The sequence below is a fragment of the Eptatretus burgeri genome, chromosome 15 (genome assembly GCF_056783735.1).
Source record: "Eptatretus burgeri isolate ZD-2024b chromosome 15, Ebu_testis_v1, whole genome shotgun sequence".
Lineage (NCBI taxonomy): Eukaryota > Metazoa > Chordata > Myxini > Myxiniformes > Myxinidae > Eptatretus > Eptatretus burgeri.
The window spans coordinates 34,748,411-34,764,258 of NC_140975.1; the positions used below are offsets into that span (position 1 = coordinate 34,748,411).

General features: G+C 41.4%; 1 long non-coding RNA gene across 2 annotated transcripts; it reads right to left on the reverse strand.

Annotated features, from left to right (window-relative positions):
- Window positions 1-1,754: 1,754 nt before the first annotated feature.
- LOC147011908 (uncharacterized) lies at window positions 1,755-12,945 on the reverse strand. Of its 2 annotated transcripts, none has more exons than XR_015051790.1 (4): window positions 12,694-12,945; window positions 6,506-6,596; window positions 5,985-6,086; window positions 1,755-4,270 (listed from the first exon to the last, which is right to left on the reverse strand). It is a non-coding gene; the product is annotated as an uncharacterized LOC147011908 (long non-coding RNA). The 2 variants fall into 2 exon arrangements; XR_015051789.1 differs by having other exon boundaries at window positions 6,506-6,602.
- Between the last annotated feature and the right edge of the window lie 2,903 nt (window positions 12,946-15,848).

Below are 15,848 nucleotides of genomic sequence, written 5' to 3' on the forward strand. Positions count from 1 at the left end.
ACTGATATCGACAAGAAGTCTCAAAGTCTGTCTGTCTGTCTGTGGCTGCAGTGACACTGGAAAACAAGACTCGGATTGATGTGCTCATTAAAGTGCATTGAAGTTGATGGAGACCATGTGGAGAAATAACCATATTTGCCACATATGTATTTTCATGGTAATTATCCCCACGCTTTTTGAACAGTAACATGCTGCTCAATGAATGGGATTTTTTTGAGGGGGGGGGGACGTGTTTAAATGGAAGCAGTTCAGTATTTCAGCTTCAACATCTTTCCAACCAGTATGTGTGTGTTGATAGTTGAAAAGATATAGAATCATGAACTTTAACACGTCCGTTGTGAGATACCAAATTATGGGTAAAACCGTGTTGTGTACACAAGTCAGAAGATCAAATGACACCAATTTAGTATCTCTAAGGTTCCCTTTAAACATTGAAGCTTGTCTCAGCAGTGATAATGGCAGCATATCATTAACATGGCTCATCAGGACATCTGAAGGAATTGAACAAAACCAATCATCCATTCATCATCCCTTAAAATCTTCTATATTCAGATATTAGACCCTTTCCATTTGACAAGAATCCTAGATTACACACTTTGGGGGTATCCATGAAACTCTGCTTCATCGTGAGAGATTCTAATGATTTTTTGAAGGATCGAGTTTCCATGGTGTCAATGCTTAAGAAAATTTTATCAACTTAAAAAAGCTTCGTCTTTACCTCCGCCACCGAGATTAGACGGAGGTGATGTTTTCACCCGTGTCTGTTTGTTCGTCTGTGAACATGATATCTCAAAAGGTTATCGACGGATTAGGACAAAACTTTGTGAACAGGTTGGGTGTGTGACAAGGAAGAATCAGTCCTATTTTGGTGAAGATCCGAATCTGGATACGATAATTTTTTTCATGATTCTTCACCATTGAGAGATCTGGCTAAAAATGGTATATAGCATGATATTTAAAAAAGTTGTCGATGAGTTATGACAAAACTTGGCGGAAGAGTTGATTAGGTGACAAGAACAAGCCAATTCGATTTTGGTTAAGGTTCAGATCCAGATCCATCCAGATCCATTGAAACTAATCAGCCTTGCAGAGGTATCCGCTCTTCCTCAACACTTTTCAGATAAATGGAACATGTCCTTCAATCCTGGAAAAAAAATCTCACAATATCACCCTATCATTCAGTAATGATCGCCAAATGAACCCCCACCTATCTATTTCTTAATCATCCAAGGAAGAGGTTCAGTCTCTTCAACCTCGAGGCCTCACCATTAGCCATGACCTCTCCTGGGCTGACCACATAGTAAAGCTATACACCAAAGCCAGCTGCAGATTGCACATCCTCCACTGATCAATGTCTTTCTTTGGAAAATCAGAACTACTCACATTCTACAAGGCCTTTGTTTATACCCATGATCTACATCTTGTTGCGGACCTGGGGTTGGGGCGAGAAGACCACGAGGGGGGAGGTGGGAGCTTCCTCGGGTTCCCACCAGACTCTCCGGAATCGCAGGCCGTCGCACACAAATAACTCCGTGACGCTGCGGGTCGCTAATCGACCGTAAATTCCAATAACTCAACCACGTGACTTAGGATCCTCCATCTAATGGAAACCGGTTACCTAAAATGGTCACGTGATTTGATTACCGGGAGACACGCCCTCAGTATGCCTTGTTCAAACCGGATCAGATGCAGCCGAGCGCAACTGCCAAGGACGTACCGGCTAGTAAAACAGATCGTTGGGGGATAATGTCCCAGCTAAGCTAGGATACGGACGATGCTGGACCAATGAAGGAAAAGATGAAAACGAGCTGGGAACATCTCCATACAAGCATTTATTTACAATTAAGCGAGGAAATGTATGTGGCACAGTGAATGGGGTTTATTATTATGTACAGCAGAGATAGCAAGGAATTTATGGGATGCGACAAAAGGCAAGCAATTTACAAAAACAGACACAGAGCAGACTTATCCCATTATTGGTTCACAAAAAAAATATTTTCACGAAAAAAATAAGTGACCACTATATTCATGATTGGTGTGTGTGTCTGTCTGTCTGTCTGTCCTGAGCATAGCTCCGTGGGTTTTGATCCGATCCTGATAAAAATTTTAGTGGGAGGTTTATATCATGATCTAGTAGTGTTTTCCTGAGAATGGGCGTGGTGTGCCCATTATGGGCGGAGCCACGCCCAAAAAACATGTGTTTTTAGGGGGTAGCCGATTTCAATTTGCATCTTCTCCGAGGGGGTTTGTCGAATCTGGCAGGGGTTTCGGTATTTGGTTAGCCCAATGGGACCTGCATAGCCCCACGGAGCTCGATTTTCATTTTCGTCCCAAGGTGAAGATCACAAGGTCACGAACTTAGAAAATTGCGAATTTTGAAATAAAAATCCATCTTCTCCAAGGGGTTTGTCGATTCTGGCAGGGGTTTCGGTATTTGGTTTGCCCAATGGGACCTGCATAGCCCCACGGAGCTCGATTTTTCATTTTCGTCCCAAGGTCAAGGTCACAAGGTCACAAACTTAGAAAATTGCGAATTTTGACATAAAAATCATACGACCGCCCAAACTTTGAGAGCTAGGATGACAATATTTTTTATGCATAATCTTGAAGTCATTCCCCACCGAAAGTCTTGAAACCATTTTGCTCTATCTCGAACACCTTGCCCGTGGCGCCCCCTTCAAGTTTGTTTTTACGCTAATTTCATAAAAGTATGGATAATCCGATGAGTGGGAAATGCCATATATGAGGTTATATTGTTCCTGGAATGTTCCAGAGGAAGTTTTGCACCAAAGGTCATAATCCTTGACCTTTGACCTTTAAAGTTCACAAAGGTCAAATTTTCAAAGTTGTGGGACTCGAACCAGGTTTTCGACCTTCTTCAACGAACTAACTCCAATAAACTATAGCACGTGTCCTGTTTCCTTATTTTAATGTCCACAACATTGTTTTGTGACCTTTAAAGGTTATGCAAAGGTCAAATTTTGAAAGTTGTTGAACGAAACCAGATTTTCGACATTTTCCAGCTAATAACCTGTCACTCATACCACATCATGTTGATCATTTTTATAACTTGGTCAAACATTATCACATTGTCTCATCCTTGACTTCTGAAACAATCGACATCGTCAAATACCTCTCGTGAACCATCGTCGTCTTCAGACTTGTATCTTCTACAATCTTAATTTATGCTACGTCAAGTGCCATCACATTTATATACACACACACACACACACACACACACACACACACACACACACACACACACACACACACACACACACACACACACACACACACACACACACACACACACACACACACACACACACACACACACACACACACACACACCCGCTGAAAATGAGTTAGCCAGAAGGAAGGAGAGCAAATGATAACTAACGTCCTCTGAATACCTGGTGCGGTTGGCCGACCGCACAACCCAGTATTCTTTGGGGGATGCTCCACTTGAGCTATGCCACCTTAAGAGTCGTGCATTATCTCTTGCTTGATCACTTTGCCAGGGCTCGTGGAAACGTGTGCTCCGTACTGGTCCAGAAGAATGTCTGTCGCACACCAACCCCGAGTGCAGACGCAGCGACAGGCAGACAATGAGGTGCAGTGAAGAGAGGGCAGAGCAGAGAGGCGGAGAAGTGGGCGTGGCAAACAGGTGGAGACAGTGCAAGGCAGGCAGGTGAGAGGGAGGAGAGAGGGCGGACAGCTTTGCGATCTGTCTTTTATAAGCCCCGGGTGAAGGGTGGGGCGACAACCCGAAGCAATGCGCCGTCATCTGAATTGTGCCCTTCCATTGCATTCCGGCCCTGCCCTGCTAGGCTCCTGGGCCGGAAGGGGCCTCATTCACACATCCGGCGCGACATGGCCTGGAGCCTTGCAACTCTCAGACCATGTTTTGATGACTGGATGAGGGTCCTGTGCCCATTCGGGGCACCCCCGGCGAGCTGCGGTTGGTGCTGTTAACCTGCTTGGCCTGTTCCCATGCCACACGGTCTGAGTGGCCTGGGCCATGCAGCACGCTCGTTTGGTGGCAAATTACATCGATGCGGAGGTGCGTCGAGGCGCGGGGTGATTTTTCCTGTGTGCGGGAGATGTGGGTGGAGGTCGAGGTGGTGAGCTTCTGGTGAGCGAAGGTGGAGCAAGGTGAGATGCCGTTGTAAATCAGCACGCATATTTGAATGAAAGGGCACACCATGCGCGTCCTGTACAGTGTTGGTGAAGAGTCTCTCATCAGGTGGCTGCCTGGGTGCGGTGCCTGCTTCGATTTGTATCATGGATAAAAGGAAAGGGTTGGAATGAAAATCAGGATTGAATGGAGGATAGAGATATAATTATACCTAGCTTTAATACCCATGCAACGCACTTCGTCCCGTTAGCCCTTTATACATGAGGGGAAGGTCTGACTGCATGAAGACTAATGAGATAATTGCCTGGGGATCATTGTATGTCGGGTGCCATTGCCTTAGTGGCATGCGGTTTTGCAGAACCGCAACAATATTAACCCTGAAAACCTTTCTTAACTCAACCATTGTAGTTGATAGCTTTAGTGCTTCCACCCTCCTCCTGATTCATTCATTGCCTGGCTGTTGATGTCGCTGTCAATTCCACCTTGATCTTCCATGAACCTCACTCCTGGAATGAATTAACTAAAACAACCTGCCAGTGATGCGATTACTCACCTGATAGCATGTTTTTAATGCAGGGGAAGGGAAGATTTCAACTGAAAGCCATACTCATTCAGAACGACCAGGGAAGGGAATAAGAGTCAACCAGAGTGGGTGGTCTAACATAACATGGAGACCAGAATGAGCAGGGCAGGCATATTATCCCACACTGAAGGTCATTAATGAGCCAGTTGGGTTTTTGCTGACAATGCAGTAGCGGTTGGCAGTTATCCCGAAACAACCTAGATCTCCTGAAGCTTCAAATCCAAATACCTAATACTGCTGCCTTCAGCTACATTTGAACCCACAACCTTGGGGATGCCATAATCCACTACTAGACTGAAAGATAAAGTTGGACAACAGTACGAATTTGACCATGAGTACCAAATGTGATGGGGGTTATGTTGATATTAGAATACCTATAATATTTCACGTCATTTCTGTGGAAGGGGGTATTAATAACATGCTTGAGCCCTACCCTCTTCACATTTAAGGAAAAAAAGTTGACTCTTTGCTACTCCCATCCCACCACCATGCTCCTCTCCTCGCTCCTTCATCCCTCGCTGCCCCTCACTCCTCACCTCGACACCAACCCCCTCCCATTCCACGGTCCTTCCACCCTCACCCACCCACTCCATGTAGTTTTTTCACATGCTAAATCTCCTCTCTTTATGACCATTCTAAACCTCGAAATTTAACAGCTGTTTTCCTTATCAAAATACCAATAAAAACTGCTTGCCACTCCTTAGGTTCCTGACTCAGGTACCAATAAGAGGTGATGTGCACTAAAGGCCTTAGATTTGACTCGATTAAAGCCAAGGCCACCAATAAATGATGAATTGGATTGGATTGGATTTATTTTTTTTTATCAAAGGGACAGATGCATTTAACTCCCAAGATCTCCAGTGGTTCTTCAATCGCTCTTCCAGTGAATTTTCTTTCTGAAGGCATTCATATCTGTCCATGAACTATATTAAATTACTATCCTTCACTAATATTTCATCAAGATCATTTAGATCGATTCCTATTCACTGAAATTGTCTCATCTACCATACCAGGGATATACTGAAGCTGTTACTTGTACGGATGAACTTCCTACAAGAAGACTTAAGGAGCCAATGACTGTGATATACTTTTCAAAACAAGTGCCATGCCTACAATGACAACATTTAAATAATAACAAGGTTGGATTATGAACCAAACAACCTAAGCAACACAGACAACATTGATAATATCTCAAATGGTACAGACAACAATGTATTACCATCCCAGTGTTACTCGGGGATGGAATAATAATTGAATCCTTACTGTGACAGGAAGTGAAGCAAGATTGTCCTGGATCTTTATCCAGAGCAGCGCACAACACGGGTTGCTTTCAGCCACTCCTTCACTCCTCTCGGGGTTTTAACTCTGAAATGAAACAAGTCAACTTTCAAAAGGAGATTTACTATAGACATTATCATTACCAAATTAGTCACTTTATAGCCTGATAGGAAAAAATTCATCATCAATTAATAGCAAATGTAAGTTGAGTGAATTGCCCAGTAATTTCTGTGCTTAAAGTGAGCAAAGCCATGCCTTTGTGGGTCCCTGATTAGCTGTGAAAACATTTGAAAGCCAATCATTGCAAGACACGGCTGCAACAGAAATTACAGGGAAGATAGCTTTTTGATGATTTGATGTAGAATACTCTTTCCAGAGCATTGGTGGTGCCGAAGCATTTTCTTGGCAAGGGTTACACTGGGTGGTTTGCCATTGCTTTCACAACATTGTTTGTCCGTGCTCTATCTTTTTAAATTCTGAGCATCAAGCAAGGAAGCAGCATGTACCTTTTTAAAGTCTTTAGTGTGACTCCGCAAGGATTCGAACCGCCGACATCCCACACTCTGAGTGGATGCTCCAATCATGATGTCACCGAGTCTGGTCCTCCGAGGAGACAAGGCAAAAAAATATTGCTAATCATCAAATCAAGAAGTGTTTTGGAACCATGCATTTATTATACTTGCATATAAAAGGGTGAAGGGCTATATTGAGAAAAGGAACAGAACTACTCCCAAAATCCAGGATCACTGCTCAACTCCACTTGTTTGTTCTTCGAGTTTCCCACCTGTGGAACCAACTTCCACATCCTCTACAATCTCATTCATTCCTCCAGGTCTGACATCTGTTCCCCAACATCTCAGATTGTCCCAAATCCAAAAACATGATCTTTTCTACCCTGTTAACCCCCCCCCTCTCCCCTGTACCCCAAGCCCACCTTTTTCCAAATTTCTAGTTTTCCCTTCATGAGAATTTATTCTGTATCCATCTTGTTTACCCCACGAGTCATCCCCGACCCCTCATTTGTCCCTACACCCATTATTTGTCCAAGTCTCCCTCTTTTTTATCCTTCAACACTATTGTTGGTGCTTCTCCAGTGATGTTACCAGTGTACCTATGTTGTGCATTAACATTCCCTCTTTTTCATCATTGACCTCTTGCTACAACTCCAGGTTTGTTGACTTTATTCAACTGTTAAACATTGTCAAATGAAAACCACATCACTCCAATAACTTCATGCTAATGATTTGCATACCCAGGTCAAAAAACCAGTAAAGACCAGTAGCTTACTGGTCAACTGGTACCAGTTGAAAACCAGTAGCCAACTGGTACCAGTAAAGCCAGTTAGTTTCATACTGGTTTTAATATGGAAATTGGAATAGAGTGATATATTACCAGTTGAAATACATGTATTTAACTAACTGGTATCAACTGGGACCAGTACATTGTAACTGGTATCAATTGGGACCAGTACATTGCAACTGGTATCAACTGGAACCAGTAAGACTTTAACTGGTACAAATATGAGCTACTGGTTTTTTTCAACTGGGAAATTGGAATTCTGACTGAATTTAACTGGTACCAGTTGAAACCAATAGAGACCAGTTAAAGACCAATTAGAACCAATAGAGACCAGTTGAAAATGTGTACTGGTTTTAACTGGTTTTTCGACCTGGGTAAAGAAAACACTTTGCATATCTGTAAGTATAAACAGCAAATTTCTCATCAGTGATGACACATAATCAAATGGAACACCAGGAAGAAACCCGAAGAAGGAAAGAGCAAATATCGAGTCATTAGGAGGAACCTGGATAGGATTCGGGTTTCAGCCGCTACTCCACTACCCTCAAACCCATCCAGGTGTAGCCAAGTGAGCCTTATTGAAAACTTTCTGCAATATTTCACCTATCCTTAGAGAAATAGATAATGAAAGAGGGGAATAGATAATGAAAGAGGTAAAAAAAAAAAAAAGAATTAGAGTGAATAACGAGAATTGTGAAAGAATTAGAAAGAAGTGTGAAAGCTACAAAGAACAAAGATGTTGGGAAGAACCCAGACAGATAGATTTCAGCAGTTACTACCCAGGCTCAAACGCAGCAACAGGTATAAGCTATCAGAGGTCCGTCATCAAAACAACCAGAAATCATGGAAAAGTGTGATTTACAGGACGAAACTTTGCAAAATCAGCGTTTACAAAATGAAAAATATCTACGTATATACTTCGACGTTTAAAATTGGATAACTATCAAATTTCGATGACGAAAACATGAATTCACTCTATCATTGAAGGCCATCTTTGATTTTCAAGTGGCCAACGTGTTTTTCTTGACAAGTAACCCAAGGAGACATTCCTGCCAATTTTGTTGCTTGCATCACCATTTTAATGATTCCTACTAAAAAGTGCTCTAATCTGCCCAGCTATACTGAGTGCCATTCTAGTTACCTACGCCACCGAAGGTGGATGGAAGTTGTTTTCACCCCTGTCTGTCTGTTTGTTTGTGAGCACGATATCTCAAAAAGTTGAAGACAGATTCAGATGAAACTTGGTGGACAGGTTGGGTGTGTGACAAGGACTAGTTGATTCTATTTTGGTGAAGATTTGAATTCGGATCAGGATTCCAGAATTTTTCAAGTGATTCTTCACTGTTGAGAGATGGGGCCAAAAGCAACATATAGCAGGATATCTCAAAAGGGTATAGATGGATTCGGATGAAACTTGGTGAGCAGGTTGCGTATGTCACAAGAGCAAGCTGATTCAATTTTAGTTCAGGTCTGAATCCAGATCCGGCCTATCAGTGGGATCCCAAACAGAAACGAATCAGCTTGGCAGAGATATGCGAGTGCCCTTCTAGTTCTAGTCTGTGATGGAAGCAGAACTGAATCTCTAAAATGTGTATCGTACTTATCGATTGCCCAGACATCACTTTTTCGAAACAAACATTTCAGGAGACATTCAAATATAGTTCAAGGAGTCTCTCGGTTCTTTCATCGCCATTTTCTGAAATATTTGGCTCAAACCCCCGACTTTATCCATCTCTCCAATCATTGTTTCATCCAAACGTTTTTCTTTCATAGAGATAGTTGTTTTGTTATTTTTTTTCAATCACAGGAGCAGTAATATAGCCAACAATGCACATATTCGAAGTTTGGGCACTTTAATAATCGCACGGCAATCGCACAAAGGGCAAAATGAAAGTGAGAAACAAAACCGAAACAGCTTTGGACACTGTCCCAGTTACAATTATCCTTTATTAGAACTGGCAGTCTCAGTTTGTCAGTGTTGGTGATTGTCTGGATAAGACATATAAATACAGTGCTATAATCCACGAGCACATTCATATAGAAACAGGTGTGCTTCATTTGTGTAACTTGCCTTATTTATTTGGTCCAAGAGTGAATGTTTACTCCATACCGAGTGTGACTGTGATGTTTACTCGGCACACAAATCTCAAATCCCGCTCGTGAACGTGCAGACATTTATGCGAATTCTAAATTATTTGCCTTTCACCACCATTCGGCACGAAGAATCATTTTGCAAGACAATGAAAGGATGCGAACGGAAGATCTCAACTTTGAGACGTCTCATTACCTTGATTAACATTAGCGCAAGAGGCCCATACAGCAGTTACACACATACTGCCCTGATTAATGGTCTGCAGGCACACTTTTATTTGCATTATATTTAACCCTTTCACAAGTGCACAAACGAATCCAGACCGTGCCACTCTCCATAAATCCATGAAAACTCAACAGTAACTTGGCTATTTTACCTAATTATTGTGATGTATATTCTTTCCATAATGACATTAAAACTAGCTCGTGACGTTTAAGCTGATTGAAGTCCTCCACATTCCCCATTTCGAGGCCATGATGTAACGTCCTAATTCCGTTTAACGGTGACAACATTGACTTTGATCAATTTCTATGGCCTATAAAATCAGTGCGAGTGCAATGACATATGTACGGTACATATATATGAATGAATGTGTGTGCACAATGTTATTAAATTACTATACAGGGCAGTACATGCACTTATCAAAGATAAATTCAAGTCTTTGTTTCTTGATTTGTTGGTGGGAATAAGCAATTCAATTCCCTTTGAGGTACTCTCCTGTTATTTCATTTGCAGGCACGATGACTTGGACACTTCAATTAACTTTTTTTGAGACAAAATAGCAGCGCGTGCTCAGAAACGTGCTTGTGCTCGTTTAATCTGGTGTTGGTGTGGCACACACATGGTTGGCCAAATCGCCTCCTGATCTTGCGTCAAATTCTTGCAATTTGAGAATATTTTACAATTTCATTGGAGTAAAAAGAGAAAGAGCAATCAGAGATTGCAGACTCTCACCAGGACCTGTTTTGTGTGGTGTTTGTGTACTGGTGTGTTATGTAATTAATAATTGGCATAACGAGAACTGCCACTGCTGGCAGTGATGACCAAGTATCAAGAAGTCCTGCTTTGATTGGACCCTTGACTCTGACCCATGACGTTTATTATTATTCAATTGAATTTAGAATGGGATTAAAATAAATTCAATTCAAATCAAGTGGAATACCAAATAAGTACAGTCCTGCATTGGAGTCATCAGAAGGAACCCGAACAAGGAAAAAGCAAAGATGGAGTAATCAGGAGGAACCTGGATCGGATTTTGGTTTCAGCTGCTACTCCTCTACCCTCAAACCCATCCAAGCATAGCCAAGTAAGCCTTATTCAACAACAACAAAAAAGAACCCATATTCAAAAAATCAAATAATTCTGTCTGCCAGACCATGCGTCCGATCAGGTTGAAATTTAAAACATATATTCCCCATCACTATTAGATTATAATTTTGAAGTTTCACGTCAATCGATGTAGCGGTTCAAGAGAAAGGATTTTAAAAAGATTTTCATTCAATCAAATATGGCTGCCAGATCATGTGACCTATCAATTATTCGTGAACACTGTTATTCCTAAGACTTGGGGAGCATGTGTTCGATGTTTCGCCTGTATCTGTCTTGCTGTTCTGGAGAAGATTTAAATGGTTTTTGGGTAAATCCAATATGGCTGCCAAACCATGTGACCATTGATATCATTGGGGGTAAACGTTTTGTTCCTCATGGATAGGTGGTCATACCTGTAAAGTTTCACCTCAATCTGCTCAGCCATTTCGAAGAAGATTTTTAAAGGTTGCTTTAAAAAAAAAAAAAATGACTGCCAAACCATGTGACCGATGAAGTCATCAAATTTTTTTTTCTGTCTCCCAATTTATCCTCAGATGACCCTCAAAAATTTTCATACTGATCGGATGTAGCGTTCTACATATGCAATTATGATGTCATAACGAAGGCACCGATGACATCATTAAAAAAAAAATCACACTTATTCCCTATGAGGAGTACTTGCCATTTGCCAAGTTTAAATTCTTTTTCCTTGGTGCAGTTTCAGACACTGAGGTCCAAACTTTTTTCGTTTTTCCAACATGGCTGCCACACCACGTGACCTATGATGTCGTAATTATCAATAAAACATTCTGCACGAGTAGTCGCTCCTATGGTGAAAATTGTGTCAATCCATCAAGCGGTTGCAGATAAAAAAAAATAATTAAAAACCACATATTCTGTGCAGACAAACAAACAAACAAGACCAATCAATATCCTTGAAAAATCTTCAATTTTTACAAGAAACAAACAAACAGACAGACAAATAAACGGACCCAAATGCAATACCCTCTCCTCTGGAAAGGGTAATTAACTTTGTCGTCACTTTGCTTACCATAATTGACAAGACGCTAGTTTTGCTTCACTATTTTTTATCATTTGCTTTCGCATCTAAACTTCCCAACACTAATTTAGCTTGCTGGTCAACATTAAGGTCCATAGCCTGAAATTAAATTTGTGAACTTCTTCTTTAATGGCCACCATTATCCCACCTTTCTTGTCGGAAAGGCTGGGGGAATCTTGGCCCAGTCTTCACGAACCAGCTGGCCAGGCCAGTTCAGGCAGGAATTTGGAATTTGTTCAGGGTGCCGGCTACAGCTCACCTACTCTTCGCAAAGAACATCTTGGGATCTTTAATCGTCCACCAACTAATGCTGGCAGATGGGATGCCAGTTTAATGCCCATCCGAAGGACAGCACACACATTGATGAATCACCCTGCCTGTGAAACACCGGGATGACTGTGTACCTCTAGGCCATCCAAACAGCCCCATTTAACTTTGTGAACAAAATCAACAAAACTATTTTCCTGCATTCGTGCAACGATTTGAAGAGATCTCCACCCCCCCACCCCACCTTTTAACTGAACAAGCACCTGATATGTTAGGATGCAGAGTTACACTTATCAACCATCCGAATTATCTATTAAATTATTCCCTCAAGAACTAAAGAATGCCCACTTTACAATGTGGCTTTGAATTAAATTCTAAATCACTTAGATCGAAACCTTATAAGAATCATAACTTCTTTTTGAAGTAACACAGTCTCATTATTCCAACAGGTCAGATGCATATAAGATGCAGTTAAGCCAAGAGGAGACATAACTCACAAGCCATGTTTATAACCTATTATAACCTCCATCATGCTGAAACTACGCCGTAAGGCACACGAGTCAAGATACCGTGGATTTAAGGCCGAAGAATAATCTCCAACTTTGACACGCATCAGCAAATGGCACAGCAGGCACTGCTTTTGAGAAGGGGAAAAAAGAAAACGGTACCATAAACAGTCCATCATTACAGGCAGCCGGAGCAGGCATCAATCAACACGTGAGATATATACCGCCGCCGGCTGTGCTGCGATTGGTGAAGGTTGCTGCTTTCTCGTTAACAGCCTGTCTACGAGGCAGCCATGGGCGTTGCCAACACAGCCTGCTATCTGCCAGTGCATGTGGTAGCAAGCAATGTACAGGTCAAACAAAGGTCATGCCACATCCATGAGGTGAAGGCCATTGCAAGGCAACTATGATGGTTTAAAAGAGTCGCAGCCTCAAATAGACTATTTAAAAGTTATCTTATGGGCATTATTACTCTTTTTGCAGGACATCCACACAATTGACCCAATAATATATATATATATATATATATATATGATATACAATAAAATGAAACACAAGAAGATTTTAAAATATTTTTTAAATGTAAAAATATATAGGGATGAAATCTCAAAAAAAACAGCCAAACGTGGTAAGAATGACACCACATTACGAAGCCACAATACGACCCCACAATCCTCTTTTGGATTACCATCACATCTTTTGACATTTTACTTTTCTTGTGGGATTGTGATGGATGAAGAAGAAGAATGAATAAGAAGAATAACAATGAAGAATGACACCACATTACAATGCCACTACATGACACCACAATCCTCTTCTGGCTAACCATCACAATATCTTTTGACATTTTACTTTTGTTGTGAGATTGTGATGGACCAACATCAAAAGATGTTGTGATGCTAAATCAGAAGAGGACCATGGTGTGGTATTGTGGCATCATAATGTGGTGTCATTCTTCGTTGTTATTCTTCTTTTTCATCCATCACAATCCCACAACAAAAGTAAAATGTCAAAAGATGTCATGATGCTAAATCATAAGAGGATAAGATTGTGGGGTGGTATTGTGGCATTGTAATGTGATGTCATTCCTACCTTGTTTGGATGTTTTTTTGAGATTTCATCCCTCCATGTTTTTACATTAAAAAAAAAATTATTCTTTTTTCTGCAATTTTTTAGAGTAATAAAATTATTAATGTTTTATATATTTTGCTATTTGGGTATGGATTAAATCAAACGATGTTATTAAATTCAGCTTATGGTACATTCTACCCCTCCCTCATTCCTGGCTTTTAGTTCAGTCCACTATATGAACTACCACAAATGCAAAACGATGTGATTATCGTTTTAAAAATGTTATAAAATGTGTAATGTTTCATTATTTTGTTATATTGGAATGGATTAAATCCATCTATGATATTAAATTGTTTTAATACCTTTCAGTTGATTTTGGGGGATGGTTTGGATATTATCACTTTTGGAGTGGTTCTGTCCAGTGTCCATTTCTCCCCACCCCCCCCTCAAATGGCCTGGATTGGTCGAGTCCACATTTATGTTTGATTTCTTTTCCTAATAAACGATTAATGATTGATATATTTTTTTAATTTTGGGTTGCGTACACGAGCCCAGAGACAAAGTAACTTCCTCGGGTTGGAATCACGATTATAGCTTCAGCAGTTATCAAGGTAGGTTGGGCTACAGCATTACGTTACGTTGAGAAGGAAACAAGCAGAAGAAGCAGAAGCAGAAGAAGACGTTGAACAAGAAGAAGAAGAAGAGGAATAAGAAGAAGAAGAAGAGGTACAAATTGGCGTTTTAGCGATCTCCAGCTGTGGCACTTTACCGATGTATTTTGGCGTCTTTTTAAGTCTTGGTAGTTCAGAAAATGCGCGAGAATAAAAGGTATGGCTTTTAAATGCTGATGACTTCACTCGATGGTAGTTTATAAGCATACAAGCCGGTAGGCGACATGGGTGGTCGCTATATAATTGCATACTAGTCATACAGTTTTTGACCGATCGGGCTGAACATTTTTGACAAAGAGGTTGATTATAGTACGTAAGCCTGGTGTTGGCGCAGTGGTTAGGGCAGCGGCTTGGGATCCAAAAGGTCCTGAGTTCAAGCCCCGTTGGGCCACTGAATTAATACACCAGGGGGTTGACTCAGCCTGTCATCCTTCCGAGGTCGGTGAAATGAGTACCAGTATACTGGGCCGGTGTATACCCTGGTTAAAATAGGTGTACCATATCCCTGTGTCGTAAGAGGCGACCAGGGTTGCGTCAGGAAGGGCATCCGGCATAAAACATGTGCCAAATCACGATGCGGATCACACGGATGATCCGCTGTGGTGACCCCTAATGGGTAGCAGCCGAAAAAAGAAGAAGAAGTTGATTATAGTACATATAAAATCGCGGAAGCTGATTTTTGATTTTCAAAAAAATATATATATATAAATATTTTTCAGATTTTTTCAAAAATTTCAAAGTCCCATTGCTAGGCAACGGTGGTGTCCATAGAAACGGTGCTCAAAAGCATGCAACTTGATCCTGGTATGAACCTACCAGTCAAGTTTCATCAAAATCGGTTGACTCCTCTGGCCTCCAGAGCTGTCCATTGCATACATACTAATACAGACAGACAGACGGAAAACCTGAGAATAACGGTTGTCTCGCGACCACCCAATTATTGTGTACACATTTGAATGACCTTGCTGTGAAATACCGGGATGACAGTTATTAACTGGGTCAAGATTCAAATCCAGGCGAGACAGCCTTAAGACAAGTCCACATACTGCTAGGCCATCCATATATATGCCTGGTGTTGGCTTAATGGTTAAGGTAGTGGGCTTGGGATCCTAGGGTCCTGAGTTCAAATCCCGCTCAGCTGTTGAATTAACACCAGGTGGGGTTGACTCTGCCTGTCATCCTTCCGAGGTCGGCAAAATGAGTGCCAGCATGCTGGTATACTGTGTCGGAGTGGCGACCCGTCCAGGATTGTTCCCAATAGCCAAGGAGACTGCTTCGGCGGCACCAACGCTCTGCACAGAGTATGGTCCTAATGGATGGATGGATCCATATATATATATATATATATATATATATATATATATATATATATATATATATATATATATATATATATATATATATATATATTTTGTTACGAATTTTGGCCCGTCCGGCATGCGATCGGCCACGTAACTCGAATCGCGACGCGTCGCCCACTGGAACGGACAATTCAGTCGTGACCCTCCGGGAACTACCTCCAGGAGCCAGTCACGAGTGGGGGTTTAACCTCACCACGATCGTGCCATTTGCCCA